The sequence below is a fragment of the Myotis brandtii genome, unplaced genomic scaffold (genome assembly GCF_000412655.1).
Source record: "Myotis brandtii unplaced genomic scaffold, ASM41265v1 scaffold297, whole genome shotgun sequence".
NCBI classification, from domain to species: domain Eukaryota; kingdom Metazoa; phylum Chordata; class Mammalia; order Chiroptera; family Vespertilionidae; genus Myotis; species Myotis brandtii.
Genome location: NW_005361351.1, coordinates 1,776,299 through 1,787,477, shown reverse-complemented (window position 1 = coordinate 1,787,477; position 11,179 = coordinate 1,776,299).

The following is an 11,179-nucleotide window of genomic DNA, read 5'->3' as shown; positions in this document are numbered from 1 at the left end:
AGCCCTGGCTGGTTTGGCTCAGTGGATAGAGCATCGGCCTGCAGACTGAAGGGTCCCAGGTTTGATTCCGGTCAAGGGCATGTACCTTGGTTGCGGGCACATCCCCAGTGGGAGCTGTGCAGGAGGCAGCTGATCGATGTTTCTCTCTCATCGATGTTTCTAACTATCTCTCTCCCTTCCTCTCTATAAAAAATCAATAAAATATATTTTTTTAAAAGTGTGTTAAGTAGGGCCATTTAAACTACCTATTATACTGATTTCTCACGGACTTGAAAACATGGAAGACTGAGCACAAGACCCATGTTTCTCTTCTTTATGGAGATCTCCTGATAGTAAGATTGTGGAATCTCAATAAAAGGATATTAATGTTGAGAAGCTGGATTCCTATTAGTGTCCTTAAATCCTTCTGCTGTGAAGTCTGCATTCTGATTTACTAAATCTTCATGTTGTATATTTTGCATTCTAATTCTCAATAATGCGATCCTTCTTTACAATAAAAATAATTATTTTTCCAAACTTTTGAGTAAAATTGGTGATCTTGAACAAGTGTCTTTTTATTCTGTGGTTGATCATATTCTGGCCTTACCTTTTTCTACCAGCTAGGAGCATGTTGATCCAGTTGTGAAAACATTGAAAAACTGTTTCCTAGGTACTGTCCTAACTGTTCTGGGGGCTTCAGTATGAGCCAGAGGAAGCAGAGAGGTCCTGTCCTAAGGAGTGCACTGTGTGGCAGGGGGTTCTTAGCTCCCTTCAGAGAAGAGACTGCCCCAGGAAATGTTACCAGATTTTCTGAATGTCAGAGTTGAAATAAAAGCCAAAAAATTGGGTGGCCGTGAAGCTCATTTTTCTTCTGATCTCTAAGGATCTTCAGGATTATTCTCAGAGGATCATTGGAAGAAAAAAAAAATTAAGGTTGAAGGCCAGAGGTGAGAAATCCTACAAAGATGTGGATTGTCATTCTCAATGCTAAGCAAAAGAATAGATTATTTTCACAGGAGCTTTACTATCAAATACTTTGTTATCAAACACTTTGTGACACAAAACCCCCCTCCTGGTTTTCTCTTCTTAAACATTCAAAGTAAAACATGAAAAGCACTCACCCCCAAGTTTCACTAGAATAAACTCAGTTCCTAAAGTGGCTCATACTAGAATCACTTTCATGACAGAAACTTGGTGTTAAAATATCTGAGTTCAAATCCTGGCTCTGCTATGAGCGATAGCATGTAGATTTTCTAATTTACGAAACACTGATGATTTCTATGGCACAAACATTAAGTAAAATGAAAGAGGCAAAAGTCACTTCTCATAGAACCTGGCACAGAGCAGGTCCAGGGTAACTGTCTAGATCAGGGGTGGGCAAACTTTTTGACTCGAGGGCCACAATGGGTTCTTAAACTGGACCGGAGGGCCGGAACAAAAGCATGGATGGAGTGTTTGTGTGAACTAATATAAATTCAAAGTAAACATCATTACATAAAAGGGTTCCATCTTTTTTTTTTTAGTTTTATTCATTTCAAACGGGCCGGATCCGGCCCTCGGGCCGTAGTTTGCCCACAGCTGGTCTATATAATCTCTTTTTATTATGAATGATATTGATTTAACCCATTAAATACATGTAAATATCATTAACTTTATTTAAAATAAAATGATGTCAAACTATCCATGTCATGTTCTTGAGATTTAAACCTTATTTCATCTTCATTTTGCACACATGCTTTGTTATAAAAAATAGAAATATCTTCTCAAGAAGGACACACATAGTCGCTGGAATTAAGATTGAGTATAGTTCCAGCCATAATTAGTCTGGGAAGTTACTTATTTCAGTGAGCTACCTAACCTCTACATATAAGTTTTTCTCATCTGCAAACTCCTAGGGTTTGTGGGAACATTAAATTTTATAATACAATGGCTTTAAAGTCTTAAATCCAGTGTCTGATGCCCTCAAAATAATAAACGTTAAATATTTTAAATATTATAATCATGAGCGCACTATGCATGTCATCTAAACAATGAATGTCTAAGAGGGAAAAGCATTGGGACAATCGGCAGTCCTACTGCAAGACTATTTTTAATTACAGCATTTTATAAATAGCTGCTACAATTATTCTGAACCTGACAGTGATCTGAAGCTGGAGTCGTACTGCGAAGTGTTGTGCTAATCAGGACAGCTCTCTCTCCAGCCAGAGAGCACACTGGTCTAACAAGCCAGAATTAAGACCCCACAGTACAAGCCTCACATCTTGCAATAATTTGTGCTGTTGTTTGCAGGAGTTAAGTACAGAGATGGGATGCGCTTCTCACTGGCTAGAAAATAAATGGAGGTTTTTGATGAAAAGACACAGGATTTTCAGACCATTCTCTGGGAGAATCTGTTCTCTGTGACCAGTAACTGTTGCTTCTGTTTTTGTTTTTGTTTTTCAATTTTTCTACCAAAATATAAACCATCAGAACTGTGTCTAGATGCGTGTAGAGCAGCCCCATAAGTCTAGTACCTTAAAGGAACTAGTTATTATATTGGCTAGAAAGAATATTACAGCAGCATTTCTATTTTTCAGTGATCCACAATAATGATTTTCTAAGTTAAAATTATTTTTAACTTTTTTTTTAATTTACTCACACCTTCATCCTTTGACGTATGGAATATATTTCCTTGAATTGTCTCTAATCCATCATCCACACTATCACCCAAGTAAGCATCATGAAACAGTAGTTGGATCATATCACCATTTCTTCATAAGTGTTCTGCATCAAATGCCAAAAAAAGATTCTGTCTAGGTTTCCTCAATTTAAGTCTTCCCTTGACTGACACCGCCTAAGCATAATCACCCATATGTATATCCTTCAGTGCTAACCACCATTCTATACCTTCATACCCCTTTGACTTTGTTAGTATTATTTCTTAAATCTCATTTTAAATGCCTTATTTTTTATGCGCCCTTTCCCCCAACCAAGTCATTCAAATTTTATTCTTTATGACCACTTTGGTTTAAGATCACACAATATTTGCATTCAATAAGCGGATCCAGAATGATTTGACAAAAGTGGATTCCGACTCTGAATTCACTCAATGTTCAATACAAGTCATGGACTAAATAGGACAGATATTTCAACCCACAGGGACAAGTGCAGAAAGAAAGGGCAAGTAATGGAGCACATGTAAAGCGAATAAAAGGCACTAAATAAGATACTTTTGATTTCACATATATCCTGAACATTACTGAAAGGAGGTAAAACGGACTAATAGTGACAACTTTCAAGTATTTTACATTTGTGTATTTTGTCATTTATAAATAGACTAGAGGCCTGCTGCATGACATTTGTGCACTGGTGGGGGGGGCCTCCCTCAGCCTGGCCTGTGCCCTCTCGCAGTCCAGAACCCCTTGGGGGATGTCTGTGGGCCTAAGTTGGCAGTCAGACATCCACCGAGGGGTCCTTAACACTGCCTTGGAGGCAGGAGAGGCTCCCGCCACCACCGCTGCGCTTGCCAGCTATGAGCCCAGCCTCTGGTTGAGTGGTGCTCCCCTGTGGGAGGGCACTGAGCACCAGGGGGCAGTTCCTGCATTGAGCGTCTGCCCCCTGGTGATCAGTGCGTGTCATAGCGACCAGTCATTCTACTGTTTGGTCGATTTGCCTATTAGGGTTTTATTATATAGGATTTTTATTCTTGATGCCCCTTAACTTTTTGAAATACATGGAAAAGATACATATACACATATTTTGTATTCATTCATTTATTCATTCATTCAAAAGCAGACATTGAGCACCTGCCAGTCTTTTTATAGCTTTCCACTAAAATTCAAAATCAAGACAGGGACACCTGCCCTAGCCATTTTGGCTCAGTGGATAGAGCATTGGCCTGGGGTCCCAGGTTAGATTCTGGTTCACGCATGCCCGGGTTGTGGGCTCAATCCCTAGTAGGGGTAATGCAGGAGGCAGCTAATTAATGATTCTCTCTCATCATTGATGTTTCTATCTTTCTCTCTGAAATCAATAAAAAAAAGTAAAAAAAAAAAAAAAAGACAGTGGCACCAAATTGTATTGGTAGTCATCGTATTCTTAACTGCCATGCACTGACAGAAAGAAAAAAAAAGCCAGGTTCATTTAAAAATGTCCCTGTTGAAGCAGTACAAAATATTAACTTTATTAAGTATTCCTTCTCAAATATATGTTTTTTTTCATTATTTTGGATTAAAAAATGGAAAGTACATATAAAGCACTTCTGCTGTAGCAGAATACAATAGATGTCTTGAGAAAAAGAAACTGTCTGACTGAGTTGCAAGCTCAACTAGCCACTTTCCCCATGTGATGACAATTTTACTTGGAGAATGACTTAAAGACAAAAATATGGATATTGAGCCCTGGGTATTTGATAGATATTTTCTTAAAAGTGGATAAAATGAGCTTGTCACTTCAAGGAAGACAACTGACAGTATTTGTGGCCAATGACAAAATTAGAGCACCCATGTGAAAATTAAAATACTGGAAAATGTTTATACGGTACTGTGAATTTGAGACTTCCCCAATATTTGAAAATTTTTCTAATGAAATCTGTGTTTATAATAACAAATCGGTCTTTTTAAAATTACATAATGAAATATTTCATCATTTGGAAGATCTTTATAAGTCAGTGAGCCAGTATTTTTTAAAATTTATTTTTATTATTGAGCATATTTCATATCCCTAATTTTTCCCACTTTTCCCCCCTCCACTCGACTCCCGACCCACCCCAGGCCTTCACTATGCTGTTGTCTGTATCCATGGGCTATGCATATGCATATAAGTTCTTTGGTTAATCTCTTCCCACCTCCCCTCCCCACTTCCCTCTGAGATCTGTCAGTCTATTCCATGTTTCCATGTCTATAGACCTATTTTGTTAGTTTATTTTGTTCATTAGAGTCCACATATAAGTGAGATCATGTGATATATGTATTTATATGACTGGCTTATTTCACTTAGCATAATAATCTCTAGGTCCTCATGCTGTATCAAAGGGTAAAAGTTCATTCTTTTTTATAGCTGCACAGTATTCCATTGTGTAAATTGTACCACAGCTTTTTTAATCCACTCATTTACTGATGCCATTATTTTATAAATGGCCAATCAAGGGCCAGTGGATTTTCAGATAAAAAAATATGAGTAGTTCATGAATATGGTTTCAGTTTCCACATCAGAAAAAAATATTTGAAAGACTACTTGTTCAATTTAGTATAGTATCAAAGAAGGATATCCATAAGTATATGAATTAGCTATTAAAATACTTATTGTTTTCAAATCACATGTCACTGTGAGCAGAGTTTTCTTCATATACTTCCACAAAAAGAACACAGTCAACAGGTGAAATGCTGAAGCAAATTTAAAAATCCAGTTCTTCACCCAACCGGTGTGGCTCAGAGGTTGAGCATCAACCCAGGAACCAAGAAGTTCCCTGGTTTGATTCCCCGTCAGGACACATGCCCAGGTTGCAGGCTCAGTCCTCAGTATGGGGCATGCAGTAAGCATTTGATCAATGATTCTCTCTTATCATTGATGTTTCTATCCTTTCCTCTCCCTTCTTCTCTGAAATCAATAAAAATATATTTTAAAAAACATTTAAAATTTCAGCTCTTCTATTACTTATGAGATTTGCAAACATATAAAACAGTACCACTCTCCTTACTAATTTTTTTTATAATTTGAAAAATAGTTACTTTTATTAAAATGTTAGTCATGTTAACTTGTAATGGGTTTATTATTGTAATTTTAAAATGCATTCTTAAATTTTTTTTTTAAGTTTTCAGTTTTAATTTCTAATTCAGTACATATTGATAGATATAGCATACTATCTCAACATCTCTGGGTCCTTTGTGTGCTGAGCCAGCTCAGCCAAGGGTTCGAAAGCCTGAGGGAGGGCGATGAAGGATGAAGAAAAGACAGACAAAGAGAATAAGCTGGGTCTAGGTCAGTGATGGCGAACCTTTTGAGCTCGGGGTGTCAGCATTTTGAAAAACCCTAACTTAACTCTGGTGCCGTGTCACATATAGAAATGTTTTGATATTTGCAACCATAGTAAAACAAAGATTTATATTTTTTGATATTTATTTTATATATTTAAATGCCATTTAACCAAGAAAAATCAACCCAAAAAATGAGTTCGCGTGTCACCTCTGACATGCGTGTCATGGGTTCCTCATCACTGGTCTAGGTGGATCTTCCTGTGCCTGGCTGAGGCCACAGAGAGAGATCCAGAGGCAAGCTGAGCCTTTATTTTATAGCCAGAGGTAAACAAGGTAGTGGTCACCATAGTTACAATGCTCTTGTGAGTTTCACTTGTTTTGACAGCACTTGCTACATCTCCCTCAGCCCATTAGCTACCCAGATAAGATCTAGGGAGCTCATAAGGTCAAGCCTAATTATGCTAAGAGGACTGTGCCCTCTAAGCTGGGACTTGTTTGTGGTTTTGCCAACAGGTCAGTCCGAGGCTTAACCCTATCGTCGCACCCTACACCTCTGTATATTTAAAGAGTATAAAGGAGTTTAAGTGTACACACTTTTAAAACAGATGGAGTGTCAAGTGACATGTGATTTGTATAAAAAGTGTTTTTAAATCTGACTATCCAACCAGATTGCTGTCATAAAGACTAAACTTTCATTCTGAAAAATTCCTTCCCTTTGGTTAAATATTATTCTCTTCATGTGACTCTGAGAAATTCTACTGTATATTAAATTCTTTATGTTGAATTGGGTGCTATGATAGAAATAGTTTAAACATTGGAGAAAAAATAGACTTGGTATCAAAAGCTTTCTCTCGTGCTTACCTGGTGGTTACTTAAAGAAAGTATTTAAACATCTGCCTTGCCTGGTTCATGTGGAAAGTGGGGAAACTATTACATTATTGCAGATCTGTTTTGCTGCTAAATAAGATCTATAATAATAGAAGCATAATATGCTAATTAGACCTGATGCCCTCCCGGACAAAGCTGGGGCTGCAAGGGCTGAGGCTGCGGGCAGGGGCCGAGGCAAAGGCTGGCACCACAGTGGCAGAGGCTGAGCCTCTTGCATGAATTTTATGCATCGGGCCTCTAGTAATATTTATAAAATGCCTGCCACAAAGGGAGTTCTACTATTCCACTACAGGATGAATTGGATCCCTGGATCATTTTACTGAGAAGAATCAGGTTTCAGGATGATGGTCCAAGAGAAAGAAGATGAGAAAAAGAATTGATAGAAAAGCTGTTGAGTGCCTAAGATGAATGTGCTTTAACCATAACAGCTCTCAGCTCCTAGGCAATCCCAGACAGAATCCCAATGACGTAGGGACAGTTTCCTTTCATGAAATGCACCTCAGATTCCCTTCCTTCTTTTTATTCATCATTTAGTCTTCTTCAATTCAATATATTATTATGTGATGTCTTTCTTTCATTAAGAATCCCAAATTTTACCACAATACATATTTCAAATGTCCTTTAAGCATTCTCCTTTTAAATAATTTAATTGGTTAGAATACGTAGAATATGAAATATTGACAGTTCTCTCTTTCAGTGCTGTTTTGCCAACAATTTCATTGTTTGTTGAAGTCCTGAATCAATAATTGATTGGCTTTGGTCATAGTATACAAAAACACTAATGAAGCCAATATTAATTCTTTTTTAGATAGATTATTGAAAGGGCAATTAAACATATGTGATCTCATTTTTAATCCTTTTGTTACTCATCCTTCTGCAAGGATAACAAGATATTCACCTTCATCATATGATAAAGTCAGAATTTACCAAACTTAGAGGTTCATAAAATTAATTAACTGCAAAAAGATCTTACTAAGTAATAGACGTAAAACTAAGAGTATTATGCTAAGCAAAATAAGCCAGACAAGAAAGACAAATATCACATGATCTCACTTATATGCGGAATCTAATGATCAAAAGAAACTGACAAACAAAATGGATCCAGAGACCTGGAAGCATGGAACAGACTGATAGATCTCAGAGGGAAGGTATATACATACGTGCACAGCCCATGGACACAGACAATAGTGTGGTGAAGGCCTGGGGAGGGGGCGGGAATGGGGAGAAGGAAGTCAATGTGGGCGGAAGGGGACATCTGTAATACTTTCAACAAGATACATTAAAAAGCTACAAAACATAACTGATAGATATAAAGTTAATATCCATTACCTAAGAACAAGTGATATTTTATTTTTTAAAATATATTTTATATTGATTTCAGAGAGGAAAGGAGAGGGAGAGAGAGATGGAAGCATCAATGATGAGAGAGAATCATTGATCAGCTGCCTCCTGCACACCCCACACTGGGGATAGAGCCCACAACCCTGGCATGTACCTTGACCGGGAATTGCACCTTGACTTTTTGGTTCCTAGGCCGATGCTCAATCACTGAGCCACGCTGGCTAGGCAACAAGTGATATTTTAAGTTGTACAACTAAAACATGGTTATATAAAAACATCTAAAAATACAGTTTTTCAAATATGAAAGTATTATATTGTTGTTGTTGTTGTTGTTTATAATTAATGTACTGATTGGGAAATTATAAAGAATGAAAGCTTAGCTAGTCACCATATCAGAACAAAACATAATCTGTCCTATGCACTATAAGATGTGTAGATTCTGCTCACCATCTGTTCATCCTATCAGCATGTACTATATTGGGTGATAGCAATATAATATAAATATATTATATAAGTCTTCCTGACCTCAGATAAGTTACTCACTTCTTTGAACCTACCATCTTCTTGATAAAAATAAAGAAGGTAATTTTATTCTTAAAGATATTTATTTGTATAATGACTAATCACTGGGGCATACACCTGAAACTAATATAATAATGTATCTCAACTGTAATTGAAAAATAAAAAAAAATACTCAACAAAAGTATTTGTGTGTGTGTGTGTGTGTGTGTGTGTGTGTACTGATTAAAAGACTAAAATATGTAAACATTGTGCCTGATGCATTACAAGGTCAATAAATATTACTTTCCCTTTAGCTCCATTGGGTCCAACAAACTAAAGGGAAGTTTATCTGTATGTATGCATTGACCATGATTATAATGAAGTTTAAACAGTGTTTTCTGTTTGTTTATATCTATTGATAAGATAGCTAGAGCCACTGTAATTTTGGGGCTAAAACAGCATGTGCTTGGTTTGTGTGTGTGTGTGTGTGTGTGTGTGTGTGTGTGTGTGTGTAGGAGGTGCACGAACCCAAATCTGCATGAACACAGTCAACTAATTCCCTATGCCTTTTAATGAAACAACCAGGCAATTGTTTCTGTTCTTTCATGCTGCTATTCAGTAATGTGTTTACTCACTTATTCCCAAGATTGTAGCTATGCACCACAGTGTCAATGGGAAATTGCTGTTCTCCTGTGTTTACACTGGAAGGCAAGTGTAGTAGATAGAGCCAAAACCCCAATGGGGGGTACAGATGTTTTGAGAGTGAAAGTGGATTTTCACAGCTTCCCGGTACTGAACAGTCTTTGCTAAACATCTTTATGTATGTAATGATTGAAAATTTTCAATGGGAATAATTTTCCAGTTGAAAGAATAAAATAAAAAAACATTATAAGAAACAATGAAAATCCCTTTTCCACCTGAAGATTTGTTAGCCATTATATCATCTGGGTGTTCTCAGAAATGGATTAGCTGGGGGAAGTTTAATCTCTGTGGTTCACTTCACCTCTTTCTACCTCATTAAAGGCTTGTCATTATTTCTCATGTTCATTGAAAATAACAAATATTTCCACTTGTAGTTATCACATTTAAAATTTATAGATTCCTCTGTTTCCTGTGGTCCCTGCTAAAAGGTATGTCTCAGAGAACTATATTTCTCAATCTAAGAAACAGATTACATTTTTCAAAAAAAAGTGTGTTTTAAACAGCAGAGGTAGATTAGAGGTAGGGCAGCACCCACAGGGCAACTAGTGAAGGCTAGTGGGGCAGAGAGCTGGGCGTGCCTACCACACAGACTCCGGTCTCCCAGGATCCAGATGTTCAGATAGTGTAGCCAGCATGTGGCAGGTTGGCAAGGATGGGGGTCAAAGGAGGGGAAAAGAGATATTTGTTATAATATTTTTTGTGCATCATTTATGGAAATGGAACAAACAAAAACCAGTTACTGGATGTTATACAGTGTGATCCTGAGCATCGTGAACTATGGGGATGTTTTGTTAAATCATGCTCGTTGGAGGAAGTGGTCTACCCATCTCCCTCCGCTGGGGAACTGTGGGCCTGGCCCTGCAAACAAAAGACACTTCAGAGTCTCCCTGGAAGAATGAGTTTTTTCGTGTCCCCATGACATCACCCTCAGCAAGCCTGAAGGACAGGAATGGGCCGCGGGTGGCCTGGCCAAGAGATGTGTTTGATTTCCAGCAGGGGCCTCAAACTGGGCACTTTTTTCAAGGCTTAAAAAGAATAGCATGGGAATAATAAGCAGGGGGTAGAATGACACTTTTAGGGAGCATTACGCTTTTTAAAAATAAATAAGCATAAGAATGCTGTCTTCTTGTTTTTCTTGGCTGCTGATATTAATGTAGGAAATAAATAGAAATACAGAGTGACACCATCTTGCTGTGAACATAGAAATTCTGAACGGGATTTAGGTGGGAAAACTGTGTATTCCCAGAGAGATGAGTTTCTCATCTTTCATGTATGTGCCCTTTTAGATAGAATCTGGGAACCATTAACGGAGTGCTGGAACAGATTTCTATTGTATAATTGTGATTTCATGTTCAAGTCATAAAAAATATATAATTGAGTAGCAAGTGCAGTTGATCACTTGGAGGCAAATTATTAGATATCTACATCTTGAACTTAAGTAATGATAATGAGGTTCCCTTTTGTTTATTGTTGATAAATTCTCCCCCTCTAAATCAGTTATTATTTACAAGATTTCACATTTATGTTCAAAGAGGGGAAAAATTAAATGCCAACATATTAGCAGGAAAATCATGGTAAAGGGTATTTTAGTCTGACACAGAATAAAGAACCTGATAGAAATTAAAAAGGGAGAGAGGGTGAAATGAGTTTTTCGACCTATATATCTTAGGAAATTCTTTAAAGGAAAGAAAATGATGTAAAACTTGTGTCTTCTTGCTTCCTGTAGTCTCAATTTCTTTTCTATAAGAAACACCATAAGTAAAAAGCTTAGAATATCAGAATATATATATATGTATATATATAACATATATATA